The following is a 12,833-nucleotide window of genomic DNA, read 5'->3' as shown; positions in this document are numbered from 1 at the left end:
ATGCCATCAGGATATTTGCATTGTAGTTGGGGGCTGTTCTTGAAGGATCTTCAGCCCTTCTACGGGGTATGATAAAAAAACAGGGATGAAAACATAAAATAAAAAAGAAAATGAAGATCTCATTCTCTTATTGCCTCAGGCTCTTCCTGGAAAAACTCTCTATTCACTTCCCATGTGCTACTCTAACACATGATATTTTTCCAGCTCACTGGTATTTCATAAACACCATTTGTTGTCATGTGGTTAAATTAAAACTGAGGATATCAAACATCAAACAGTATGTTAATGTCAAGTATGCTTGAATAAATAGTAAGAGTTCAACTGAATGGAATATGTGGATTGCTAGCTAATTAAGCAAGAAGCAGGTGTGAAAAAAATCTAATTTAGGCAATTTTTTATAATTAATAATGTTTACTTGTAGTACCCTTCTAATGGGGCTCTAGTTTAGCCTCTTGTGAATTGCTGAGTTTACTCCAGTATTTTAAAATTATAATTGAATGGAGAATTTTACCAGCTATCAGGTTGCCTTCGCAGCAGAGGAATCGCTGCCCAGCATAGAAGGTCCCTCACAGTACTTTGTAGCCATAGGATTAATGAGCAAATTAGCCTAGCAAATTAAAGCTTAAAGCACACACAGCCGTGTCCCTACACCTGAACGTCTCCTAAGCCCTCCCCGCCCGTGCGTGCTTGAATAGGGACATGTGTGAACCTAGATGGGCCAGCTTGAATGAGGTGCTGTATTCAAACAAACAAACAAAAATAATGGAAACTTGGTTGTGAATATTTCAGCGAATGTCTGCAAAGCACCATGACAGAGAACATTCTGCTACAAATAGAAATGAAAATACTAAGATCATATCTGAACTGTCCAGGCCAATTGCACACAACCAATCAATTAATCCAAGAATAAATGTAGGCTTGCTTTTCTTTCCAAGAAACCAAGTAGAAGCCGAGGAGGAGAACACAGCCACAGATGTGCAAACAGACCTGGACTATTTCATGGACGTGACATATCTACTGCATTTAATTAAAAGAAGAATGTCTGAGAACAATGTATCCTTCTCAATCTGGGGCCGAGGGACCAAAACAAGACTGGATTAGATAGGGCAACTGCAGTCTCCAGAGACCAGCCCCCTCTAATGGGAGCGCCACATGTTTGATATGTAGGGAAGTAAGTGGGTGTCCTGGACATAGTCCACTATTCATCACACCACAGCCCTGTTCATTCCCATAGAGGAGCCTCAAAACCATGAAACCATATGTAGAATATTAAAAATCATTTAACGTTAACATGCGCATTTTGAAGGCATGCACTCTGGACAAGGCTACAGTCCAAAGGAGCCCTGGAAAAATCCCCAGACAAGAAGATAATGGCTCTAAAGGCAAGCTGGGTTTTCTGCACAGATGTGTATGTATTACACACACACACACACACACACACACACGAGATGTCAAAGAAATTCACACCTCCTCTCTGCAATGCTGTCTTTTATCACTGTTTTCCTTACCAATTCCTATATCGAGGCCAGCATCAATAATTGATGGGACTATATACCTAGGGTATCAGCACATTAATTTATAATTAAAGATAAGAAACACCAGTTCTCCTACCGCCAATCATTTGGTATTAAAGAATATGCAGAGATATTTACATATATACATATATACAACAGATATAAATCATTTCTCAGAGTCAATAACCTTCCTATATTTTCATATTCCTTTCATTGCCACAGAATTAATCACAGCCCTGCCCTAACCACACGAAATTCTATTTCCCACCAGAGTGATGTTTACTTGGGTTTACTTTGTTGGAACTCTGAGCGCTTATTCAGTCTATAAAGATTTAGTGCAACATACTTTGTTAAGCAACATTAAAAGCACTCCCTGATAGATCTCGATGTATGCCACATTGCTTCTCTGTAGCATCTCTGTGCTTTTGATCCCCAGCTAGTCCACTAACAAAGACTATGCAGAGTTCAGCTCCACCATGCATAGAAATGCTGACAAGTTTGAAGGCAGAGAGTTCTGTTTGTTCTCTCGGTTGCCAGAAATAATATAGGAAGAGAAAAGTGAACGCTAGAAACTTAAGCATGCGCCCAGGGAGGGATCAGACTTCATCAGCTTTCAGCACAGACACCAGATACCAGAAATGGCACCAACCTCAACTGAAGCTTAGGGTTCCAAGTAAAGACACAGGACAACTGCTATAAAGGCCACCAGTGGACACCAGTGCCACTGCTGTAGGAGACTCCACCCCACCTACAAACTCATCCGAGGACCCCAGAGTCTACTTTTGTACAGGCTGTGCCTGTCCCCGAAGAAGTCCTATGAACAAGATATATAGTCACCTGGAGCATCCGTCTGTGATCACTTCCAAGGAGGGGCATAAGCAAGGTATTTGTGCTCTTAGTTACACCAACTATGGTGGCTCATATACTCTGCATGTGGCTCACCTCCCTCAGGGACAGATGACTGTGGAAAAGGGTCTCCACCTTAACTGATCAACAGTTGGCTTGCAACAGAGCTGGATAGGAGAAATTAATGAGGAAAAAGAGGGTAACTGGGCAGATTCCATCTGAGCTATAGAAGTTAATCCACCCCTGACAGGTCTAGCTGATTCTCAAAAAAAGATGGCGTTGACTCAAGGTCTGGACCTCAGGGACAGCAATGCTCTTCTAAGCCAGGGAGGAGAGCTATGAGGGTTCTAGGAACTCATGTGTTCCACGGAGTCGCTCACTGCTGCTCCTGACCACAGGGAGATACAGAAAGGAAGAGGAATGTATGACCACATGGTTTAAGGAGCAGCCTCCTTCCTGCTGCCCCTACCCTATCTGGGACCTGAAGGAATCACTTCTGCTATGACATTGCCCCAGTCTGCTTTCTCGAAAGAAGTAACAACACAGCTAGACAGTTGGGGTTCCTAGAAGGTAAATGAAGTTTGAGAGGGCCATGTTACCTCCAAGAGGGTTTTAGTCTGGTAAATAGAAGGCAGGGACTTCTTGGTTGTCTTCATATGCAAGGTGGGAGTCCTTTCTCAAAATTCCAATGAGGAGTTGGCTTGGCTGTCTCCTCCCTGAGTTCTTGAGAAAAGACTAGTTCTCTTTTGCTCCCTCTTATTGCTTCAGACTTCTTGACATTTGGCTGAGCACGGCATCCCTGAAGCAAGTCAGATGGGTGATGGAAACCCTTCCTCCACAAGCCAGTCAGTCAACATGCTGGAGTGGACAAGAGAAGAAGACCAGGGGAGATCCTATACAGGCAGCAAGCCCTGGGACCTTCTTGCCACAGCTGTCAGGTAACTTTCTCTGTAGATTGCCATTAGATTCCCTGCCCAAACACCAACCCTGAATATATGGAACTCCTGAAGCCCATGTCAAAAAATGGCAGTGGTGGGGTGTAGGGGTGAGGCAGTGGGAGGTGAGAATCCCAGTGTATACATCTGCAGTAGACGAGAAGGAAACTAATAAATAAATTCCTCATCTGTCATAAAAAAATTGCAGATGGATCTGTGTATTGGGGAGGTCAAATTTGCAGTTAATGGAGCGCACAGCTAAGGGTGAGCTGGCATCACATGGAGGCTGAAGAGGAAACACTGATACATGTTTGTTACATCAGTGTTAAAGACAGAAGAGAGAGGCAAGAGCTCGGAAGTCTTCAGTAGCAAAGATAAAGAGAAAAGAGCTCTTTCTTGGGTGGGGTCCTAGGGACTAGGGGGCACTGTTCTCAATGGTAGAAACAGACTAGGCTCCTTATACAGTCTTATACAGTCTCCATGAGACCCAGCAAAGATCAACTGTTGAAACATTGACTGTTGGGACTGTATCGCTCTGGGAGTTAGAATGCCTGGGTCAAGCTCACGTTTCTGTACTTATTAATGGGAGCAAATTCCTTAGCCTTTCTCAGTCTTGGTATATGAAGATGAAATAGGAAATGGTGCCTCAGTTTAGTGGCAGAGTGTGGCTTATCACGTGTGAGGTTTTGTGTTCTGTCCCCAGCACCACAAAACAACAAAAGCAGAAAGATAAAACGAGGTGGCCCACAGCCAAGGCAAGCACTTAACGGTACCTTCTGCACAAGCAAGTACACATGTTCTGTGCCCACACTCAGCATGCACTTAAAGTACACAGCGAAGTTGGTAGAATCAGGATGAAAACCCTGAAAAGGTGAAAAAGCAGAGGCTGCAGCTGCTAGTATTTCTAGACGTTCGTGGGCTGTCGAATGAAGTCTGGTGCTCTTGCTGGCTACGATCTATAAACTATAATCTCAGGGGTTCATGGTTTCACCTCCATTCCTGGAGTTCTCTTCCCAAAGAAATTATGTTTGTACACCCATGTTCATAGGACCTATATTCATGATGGTTGAGACATGGAAGGGTCTACAAACAGAAGAAGAAAGCATCATATAGCTACACAATAGAATACCCGTTATCCTTTAAAGGGGAGACATTTTTTTGATGTGCTACTAGATAGATGAAGTCTAAGGATATTATGCTAAGTAGAATGAGCCAGCCTTGAATAACAAAGATTGAATGGCCCCAGTTATATGGAGCATCTGGAGAAGTTAAACTCATAGACACATGATATGAGATGGCTACCCAAAGTTAATAGGAGTTATTGATTGATGGGTACAATATCCTAGATTTTTAAGATGAAGAGGTTCTGGAGATGGGTGGTACCAATAACTACATAATCATGCAAATGCACTTAACAGGTTTATGTGTTTTATCACAATTTTTTAAATTTAAACTTAAGCTGACAAGAAATGAAATAATAAAAATAAAAGAAACTGGAAAGATGGCTCAGTGGTCACGGGCACGAATGGCTCTTGCACAGGACCTGGGTTCGCTTCCCAGCACCCACTGGAAGCTCACCTATCCATAATTCCAATTCCAAACAGATCTGATGCACTCTTCCAGCCTCTACAGGCACTGCACACACATAGTGCACATCCATACATGCAAGCAAAACACTCACACACATAAAATAAAAATAAGTCTCTATGAATACATAGATAACATAAAAACAGGAATCTCAAAGAATCACACACACAAAGATACATTTCAAGTAGAAATTAACTGCCACTGATCTCAAGAATCCCTTGCAGCAAAGATGATTTCTCTTCTTCCCCCAAGTCATCCCTCAGAGCGAAAGGCACCATCACAAAAGATGTCTATTAAGAGCATCTATTACAGAAAGCCTGTGAGTTCCTCCCTGCCTGTGCATAGGTTGGGTTGCTCTCTGATGTCTGAACTCTCTCTCATTGTGGAGCACAGATTAGGAGGAGGCATTTAAAAAAAAAAAAAACTTCTCCAGGCTCTGTGGAGTAGAAATAGAGACCCTGAAATCAATCACCTGCTCTGAACACAGAGACAATAGAGACGACTGCCTGGGCTGGCTTCCTTGTGCTTCTGAGAACAGAGAACGGAGCTATGGATCTAGCTCCGGGCCTGGACTCTGGCATCTAGCAAGAAATGCAGTACCAGTATACATTAGCATCTGTTCTCAAAGGATTGCTTTTATTTGTTCTTTGGAGACTTGAGGCAGGTGTTAGGACAGGGTCTCATGGCGCCCAACTGGCCTTGAGTTCCCTACATAGTTGAGGATGGCTTTGAAGTGTGGATCCTCCAGCTTTTAAATATCTCAAGTACTGGGATTATAGATTTGCCCGCCCACACTTGGTATATACAGTGCTGGGAATTGAACCCAGGTCCTCTCCGGCATGCTAAATGAGTACTCTACTAAATGATATTTACTAACATATCAGTCTCCAGGAAGAACTTGGAGACAAGCAGAGCAAAAAAACACGGTGCAGTCACAATGTGTTTGCTCAGCCAGAACATCTCCAGGGTATGGCAAGTTCGTGTACCTTCTCTGATCAAGAACTTTTCTTGCCTACAAGTCTCCTTTGAGGTGAGTTGGTTGAAAATACAGGTTTGGGGACCAGATGGAACTTAGTTGCTGGGCAACCACAGCAAGGAATTCCATCTCTCCTGGCACTAATTTCCTTGTCCATCTATAAACTGGGGGGGGGGGGGGGTGGGTGTTACAACATTACCTGTTTCTCGAGATTGTGGTAAGCATCCATGGGCTGATGTGTTAAGCAGAGCTTACTTTAGGGGTTAATACACAGAAAATTTTGGCCACTATTATTTATTGTTCTCACAACAGGACTTAGGAAAAGATTTTTTATGAGTCCTGGAATCAACAAGGAAGCGACCACACAGAGAGATGGCAAAATAACACAGTCCCTTTCATGCCATCGCTTCTTCAGACTCCCGACCTGCTTAGGAAAGGAAGACTCCTCCCCATCACACAGGCACACACATTCCACTCATGCACACACACAAATGCACACAAATATATTCATGTATATCACACAGGCACACACATACACACACACATACCACTCATGCACACACACAAATGCACACAAATATATTCATGTATATCACACAGACACACACATACACACACACACACACACATACCACTCATGCACACACAAAAAATGCACACAAATATATTCATGTATATCACACAGGCACACACACACACACAGTCCAGAGGCAGATGTAAACAGTAGAGCTAGCTGAGGAGAGCTATCCACACTCTGTGGTCCCCTGATAAACCTGAAAACTACCTCTGGATTGGCTGTGGAGTCTCCCATCCTGGAGTGATACCCAAGAAGGCATGCGTACATGTCTGTTCCCTGCTCCTCCATTCACTACGACAGGAGCCTTCACCCGCTCCGCCTTCTGGGAGTGCCTGTCGGTCTCCGAGCCTGGCGCGGAAGCAGGTGTGGGCATATTTTAAGCTCCAGCAAATAACTTTAATTGAGCTCTCCTTGGACATATGAACCCACAGAGTGATTTTTTTTCCTCTTCTAATAAAAAAAGACCCACAACAAACCAGATGGGTCTCAGTCTCTCCCAGACACTACCCCTCCCCTCTCCCCGGGCTTTCCTAATAAATCTTCACTCTAAAGAAATCACCCGTCTTCAAGTGGGTATATTATTTGGTGGCACAAGTGTACCCTTCCTGCCTCTGCCAGCAGATACCTGGATCAGAAGGATGTAAGACACAGAAATGGGGCCTGATAGTTCTGGCCTGGCTTGGTGCTTAGCGATCTGGAACTTTCTATGGTGCACTCTCCCTGGGCCACTTTCCCTATCCTTGCTCCCAATCAACTCCCCTTGGATTTGTAAGTGCTACCTCCTATCAATCTCACCTCAAAGAAAGCCTTCTGGAGGGGACCTCACACTGGTTCTGGCTGTCATGCCCTCAGCATCTCCACAGAATCCCCTCTACCCAAAGCCAGGTTTAGTCCTTGTCAATGAGTGCAGGAAAAGTGACGAAAATGGAGCTGAGCTCCAGGTCACCAGAATAAAGCTCTTCAGAAGGGCACCATGGCAGGCAAAGGACAATGTGAATGGATTCCAGACTTCCCTCCCCAGGAAAAAAAATAATAAAAAGACCTCAAGAATCGCCCAGGGCCTGAGTAGAGCGACATTCTGGCTTCTGACTTATGAGCACTGAGTTATTGGTAGGAGGGTCCAAAAGGAGTCGTTTACAACAGAAATTATTGCAGGCAAATGTTGGTTGGTATATTAAATCACTCACTAATATTGATGGGTTAATGCCTGTCACACTTACTTAAGGGTCATGGAGAAAGGGGGAGCTTTATCTCTGGCCTGTTACCCCTAAATATAATGATAGATACACCTTTATGTGCTCTCTCTTTTTCCTCGAGCAAAGCCTGCTGTATTATTTATGGTTTTCTGACTCACCGGCTGCAGCCTGCATCTGGATCTTAAAAGGGTGATTTGCAAAAACACAAAAACCAGGGCACCCGTCTAGTATGCTGGTGGGATTCTGTTCGCCCGGCTCCCAGCGGCCCCCTCGGAGGACCCTGGGCTGAGAGCACTGCCGGGCGCCTCAGGCTGCCGGGGCCAGATGGCGAGGCCGTATTGTTCCCTTTCTGGTGATAGTCCTGCTGTGGCAAATAAAGTTAAATCAAAAGGTTAGAGCTCTGCGAGGGGATGACGGGAGTTGGCTCCAGCTGACAAGGCTGAAGAGCCCCAGCAGAGTGTGTGGATGGGCACAACGCTGGTCCCCAGGAACGCAAAATGGGGGCCCCCCCGGCTGCTAAAAGAGAAGTTATGATCCAGAGAGAGGCTTCTAGGCCCTGCCTCCGACAGCCTCTCTCCTTGACTGACAGCAATCGAGGGTTAAGATCCTCTCCTGTCAGGCTCCTGTGAAAGGCCCAGCCTGCAAGCGACCTTGGTACACTCAGGAGCAGAGAGACCAGTAAGCATACGTTGGGTCTCCACTGGGAGCAGCCATCTCTGGCTTGCCCAAACCAACCATAAGTTGTGGGATGGGGTATGAGGGTTTGGTGGCATTTGGGAAAGTGGGTTTGGGGGTGGGGTAAAATGATACGGCTCTGAATTGAATCCCATGCGAGATCACACATGTATCGCTGGGATGCTGTGCATGATGTGTGTGTGTGTGGTTCTCCCTGAAGGTGAGAACTGAGACCCACAATACCAACACAGGGAGGCGATATTTGACACAAAAACAGGTTATTGCCATGAACACTGCTTCCAGGGCACAGTGTTGAATATTGGTGTTTGTTTATGAATCACTGTGTAGTAGCTCTGGATGCCCTGGAGTTCCCTATGAAGATTAAGCTGGCCTCAAACTCACGGAGATCCACTTCTCCGTGCATAAAAAGTGTGCGCCACCACTCTGGACTTGAGCATCCCTCTTTAAAATGTGGCTTTGAATTGCCACCTACCTGTGCAGCCCAGGTGCTTGCGCTTGCCACGCCCCTTCTACTGGCCACGCCCCTTCCACCCCGGGCTGGCCACGCACTTGCTTCCTGCTTTGTGATCTTTTTAAATCAATTCTCCAGAGCTCAGCCTTTACCCAAGAGGCAGCTGTTTCCAGGCCTGGAGCACTCGGGTGTCCGCAGAGCACTTGTTATTTACACAGGGGAGCAAGGCTGACTTTCCGTGCCAATTGATCTCAGGTAAATAAGAACGTGCACAGACTTTTAAAAAATAAATAAAAGGTAAACAGTCAGATGCGTATCTGGGGATTTTAAAATTAGAGAATCTTCCTTTTAACTAAATACCTTTCTTCGCCCTTCCTGGCTGCCACCCCACATCCGGCATTACTTCTACCCTTTTCCACTGCTTTTAGGCCTCGTTCCTGCTGCCATATTTACCAGAAAGACTCTTCCTTCTACCGCTCTTCCTTCTACCAAAGTAAGCTGGTGGGAATGTGCTTTCGAAAGTGACTTAGAAATAGTGGTGTTTCCAAATGTTTATAAAACTGTAAACGAGACTAGTTTTTCTAGATGTCAGCCACATTTCATGGAAACGTGATTTAAAAAAAAAAAATCTTTTTAAACAACTTTGAATGTATTCCCACCCTGAGATCTGTCTTCTCAATGCATTTTAGTACTAATAAAAGGTTTTTGTTTTTGTTTTGTTTTACAGGGTGTCATGTAGCCGGGTTGGCCTCCAACTCACTGTGTAGCTGAGAAAGGACCTAGAACTCCTAATTCTCCTGCCTCTGCCTCCCCAGTGCCAGGATTACAGGTGTGTGCCACTGGAGTGAGGGAGTGTGGCTTTTTTCCCCAGTTTTATTTTGTAAGAAGTGATTAGGAGGCTTTGAGCCATTTCCAAAGGTAAGGCCTGAGCTTCGCTGCTCAGCAATTCAAACAGAAATACAAGATTTGAAAAGTCTAACCCCCAAATAAGGATTTAGAGTAGGAAGAAGCAACTCAGGCCAAGCTAACAAACTGTTTCTTACACATGAGGTCACTAATGTGACATGTCCCAACTACGGAATGGGCAAAAGCCAGGCGAGGAGCCAGGTCTCTGGAACTCTAACTCAATGCTCTGGCCAGCTCCTCCTATCAATTTCCTGTCAGCCCAGTGATGACCTGAGATTCAGTGACCTCCTTCTAAGGCCTGAGGGTCTCCAGATGAGTCTTGAGAAAAGAGATGGAGCCCAGGGTAGCCCCTGCCCTTGCTCTAACTGAGACTGTGGCTAGAGAAATATTCTTGCTTTCAAAGGAAAACTTTCCACAGTCCACATACCTGTTTGGGAAAATTCCATTTGGATCTGAGATAGTGCCTAGAGCCAGAAACCGAGTTGAAAGAGAAAAAAAAAAATCTTAGTTTGAACTTTCACTGGACTGTGGATCAAACACACAACAGGAAATTAGAATTTCGTTATTCAACTAAGTGATGTAACACACACAATTCAATCTTTCTTCTCCTTTTAGATTCTGACAATGTGCAGAGCTATTCATGACACAAAAAGTGGAACTCACACTGAAAAACATCTTGAGCCTCCACTCTCCTCACACCTCCTTATCCTCACTCCCCCTACATCATACACACACACTCGCACACACATGCACAAACATATATGCACATACATCATATGCATATACATATACACACATGCACACACATTCTCACACACACACACACACACATTCACACACACACTGCACCATGGTAGCTGGCAAAACACAGTTTTCCAATGACTGCATTTTTGTGACATTCGTACATTCTGAGGCCCAGGGAGACCCTTCCCGTTCTCCACACTCAGCACTTCGAGGGCTGTGGAGGTCAAGGCGCCAGTATTCCCAGCAGATCCCGAATAGTTCATCCAGAACAATCAAGCTACCGGCTGCTCCACCCCTCTCATTACGGAGCTGACATCAGTATCTCAAATCAGCTCAAATCAGCATCACCTTCGCTGTTGTTATTTTTCCAGGACAACCACAAAGCCCAAACAGCACACCAACTGGAGAGGCTGCACAGTGAAATGGTTCTGCTCTGAATCCCTCCTGCAGCACTGCACACACAGATAGAGAAAATGCAATGAGCCTGCACGTAGTCCTCAGAAGCCTGGGAGAACATGGGAGCTCTGAGCAGAGCTGGAGATCACATCTTCTGCTCAAGGCTGGGAGCCGGGGCTACAGGGGGAAAATGAAAGGTGCACTACAGGCTTCAACTTTTACAGCAGTTTGCATTGGCTTCCCTTTGTGTGAGTTGTAGCTGATGAAGAATTAGAGGCCTCAGGAAAACATGCCACGAACACATAATGCCTGTGGCAAGCAGTGTCTGACCCATTCTCTCTGCAGAAAGTCAGATGCAAATTATCCTGATTAAGTAATATGACAGGGTTAAATAGACGCCTACACACTTGTAAGTTGAGTTATACCTGTAGTCTGGGTCATTAGTATGCAGCTGCTACACACGGACTATCAAATGAATACTTAAATAGGAAAACTTTATTTTGCAACTTGCAAATGTTTGCTGTAGGGAATATTTTTTTAGATATATATTTAATTATGTGTATGATGTGTGTCTGTGTGTAGGTGTATGCATGGAAGTGCAGGCTCACACAGAAACCATAGGTGTTATTCCTCCCAGACCTAGAGTTTCAGGCAGTTAGTTATGAGTCTCCTGTCATGAGTGCTGGGAACCAAACTTGGGCTCCCTTGCAAGAACATCACCCAGAAGCTCTAAGTTGCTGAGCCATCTTTCCAGCCCACAAGTGTCCTTATGATGTAAGAGTCTAAGAGCTCCTCTTTCCCGCCTAAGCCGAAACTGCGAGGTTAGGTCAAATGCCGTGTTTAGTTTCCCAAGCAACATTGAAATCAAACAAAAGTCTTCATATCTACTGAAACTGGATAGAGGTATCCTGAGTTGTCAAAACTGGCATTATGTGTGAACTTACTGAGTACACACATTAAAAATTAGGACCGAATCTGAAATTCTACTTAAGCAAAGCTGGAGACTCATAATTTGAGCTCTGACTCTGTACAGCTGCCAAAGGAAAGTTAATTTTTTTTTATCTAAGGGGTGAACAGCTGCAGTCAAAATTACCCTGTCATATCCATCTTTATAAGCGTCTCCCAGAGAATCCAGAGGAACAGCGAACACTTCCGACAGGATCCCTGTTTTAGTGTGATTCGGAGTGATGATCATGGTCTCAGTTTCGGGGTCTCCTTCAACATAAATATTAATGAATCCAACCGCATAAAGACTCCTCCTCTGATGAAAATTAAAAATTCAGCTCTTGCATCAGAGCTTTTCATGAAGAAGAATTAAGACGCCTTCATTAGTTTTAAAGGATGTGGTTAAAATTATTAAACCATTATCGCATCTAAATCTCAAAAACCACTTGTAATCTTTTTTTTTTTTTCCTGTGTTCTTAAATGCAATTTAATGGAGACACTTTAGGTTTTTGTCTGTTTGGCAACAGGTCCAAGGCACAGTTGTTAAGCACAGCTCAATAGTTAAGCTTTCTAACTTCCATAATATTTGGCAGTTCCCAAACTACCTTCAGAATCCCTCATAATGTTCTGTACAAAACCTTAGGAAAATGATACCAAGCTGGGGTTAGCTGCCAAAAGACAATATATTTCAAATGAAGACTCCTACTATTTGGAAACTATTTCCTGTTCTTTCTTTTCTCTACTTATTTGTTAACCTGATAGTGTCTCCAGGATTTGGAAGGTTTGGATATTTTGTATTCTAGTGAGATTAGGGGCTTCCTGGGGGGTGGGGGGGTGGGAATCAACTTTCTCTAGGCTGAATCTCCCTCAGTGTTCAAGGTCTTTTAAACCTTCTAAGTAAACATGAATATGCATCTATTAGTGGCACTTGTGTTGTTGGGGTGGGGGGGGGAGTGGAGAGACAGAGAGACAGAAAGAGATCAGCCTTTCCTGTGTAAATATGGACTCTTAAGCCTCTAAATGATTTGCCAAACTGAATCGAATAATAAAGGGTTTAAACTTTG

The 12,833-nt window shown here is 44.3% G+C and overlaps 1 protein-coding gene and 1 long non-coding RNA gene across 4 annotated transcripts in view; one reads left to right on the top strand and one right to left on the bottom strand.

Annotated features, from left to right (window-relative positions):
* Ebf2 (EBF transcription factor 2) overlaps positions 1–12,833 on the bottom strand; it is a 207,663-nt gene that overhangs the window by 124,219 nt on the left and 70,611 nt on the right. The window lies entirely within an intron of this gene.
* LOC147001905 (uncharacterized) lies at positions 8,912–12,466 on the top strand. Of its 2 annotated transcripts, none has more exons than XR_015044742.1 (4): positions 8,912–9,033; positions 9,207–9,271; positions 9,506–9,607; positions 11,892–12,466. It is a non-coding gene; the product is annotated as an uncharacterized LOC147001905 (long non-coding RNA). The 2 variants fall into 2 exon arrangements; XR_015044741.1 differs by having other exon boundaries at positions 10,800–12,466.

The sequence above is a fragment of the Mus caroli genome, unplaced genomic scaffold, assembly GCF_978045245.1.
Source record: "Mus caroli unplaced genomic scaffold, Mus_caroli_1 scaffold_12, whole genome shotgun sequence".
Taxonomy (NCBI): domain Eukaryota; kingdom Metazoa; phylum Chordata; class Mammalia; order Rodentia; family Muridae; genus Mus; species Mus caroli.
This window is presented reverse-complemented; position numbering and strand designations above follow the sequence as displayed.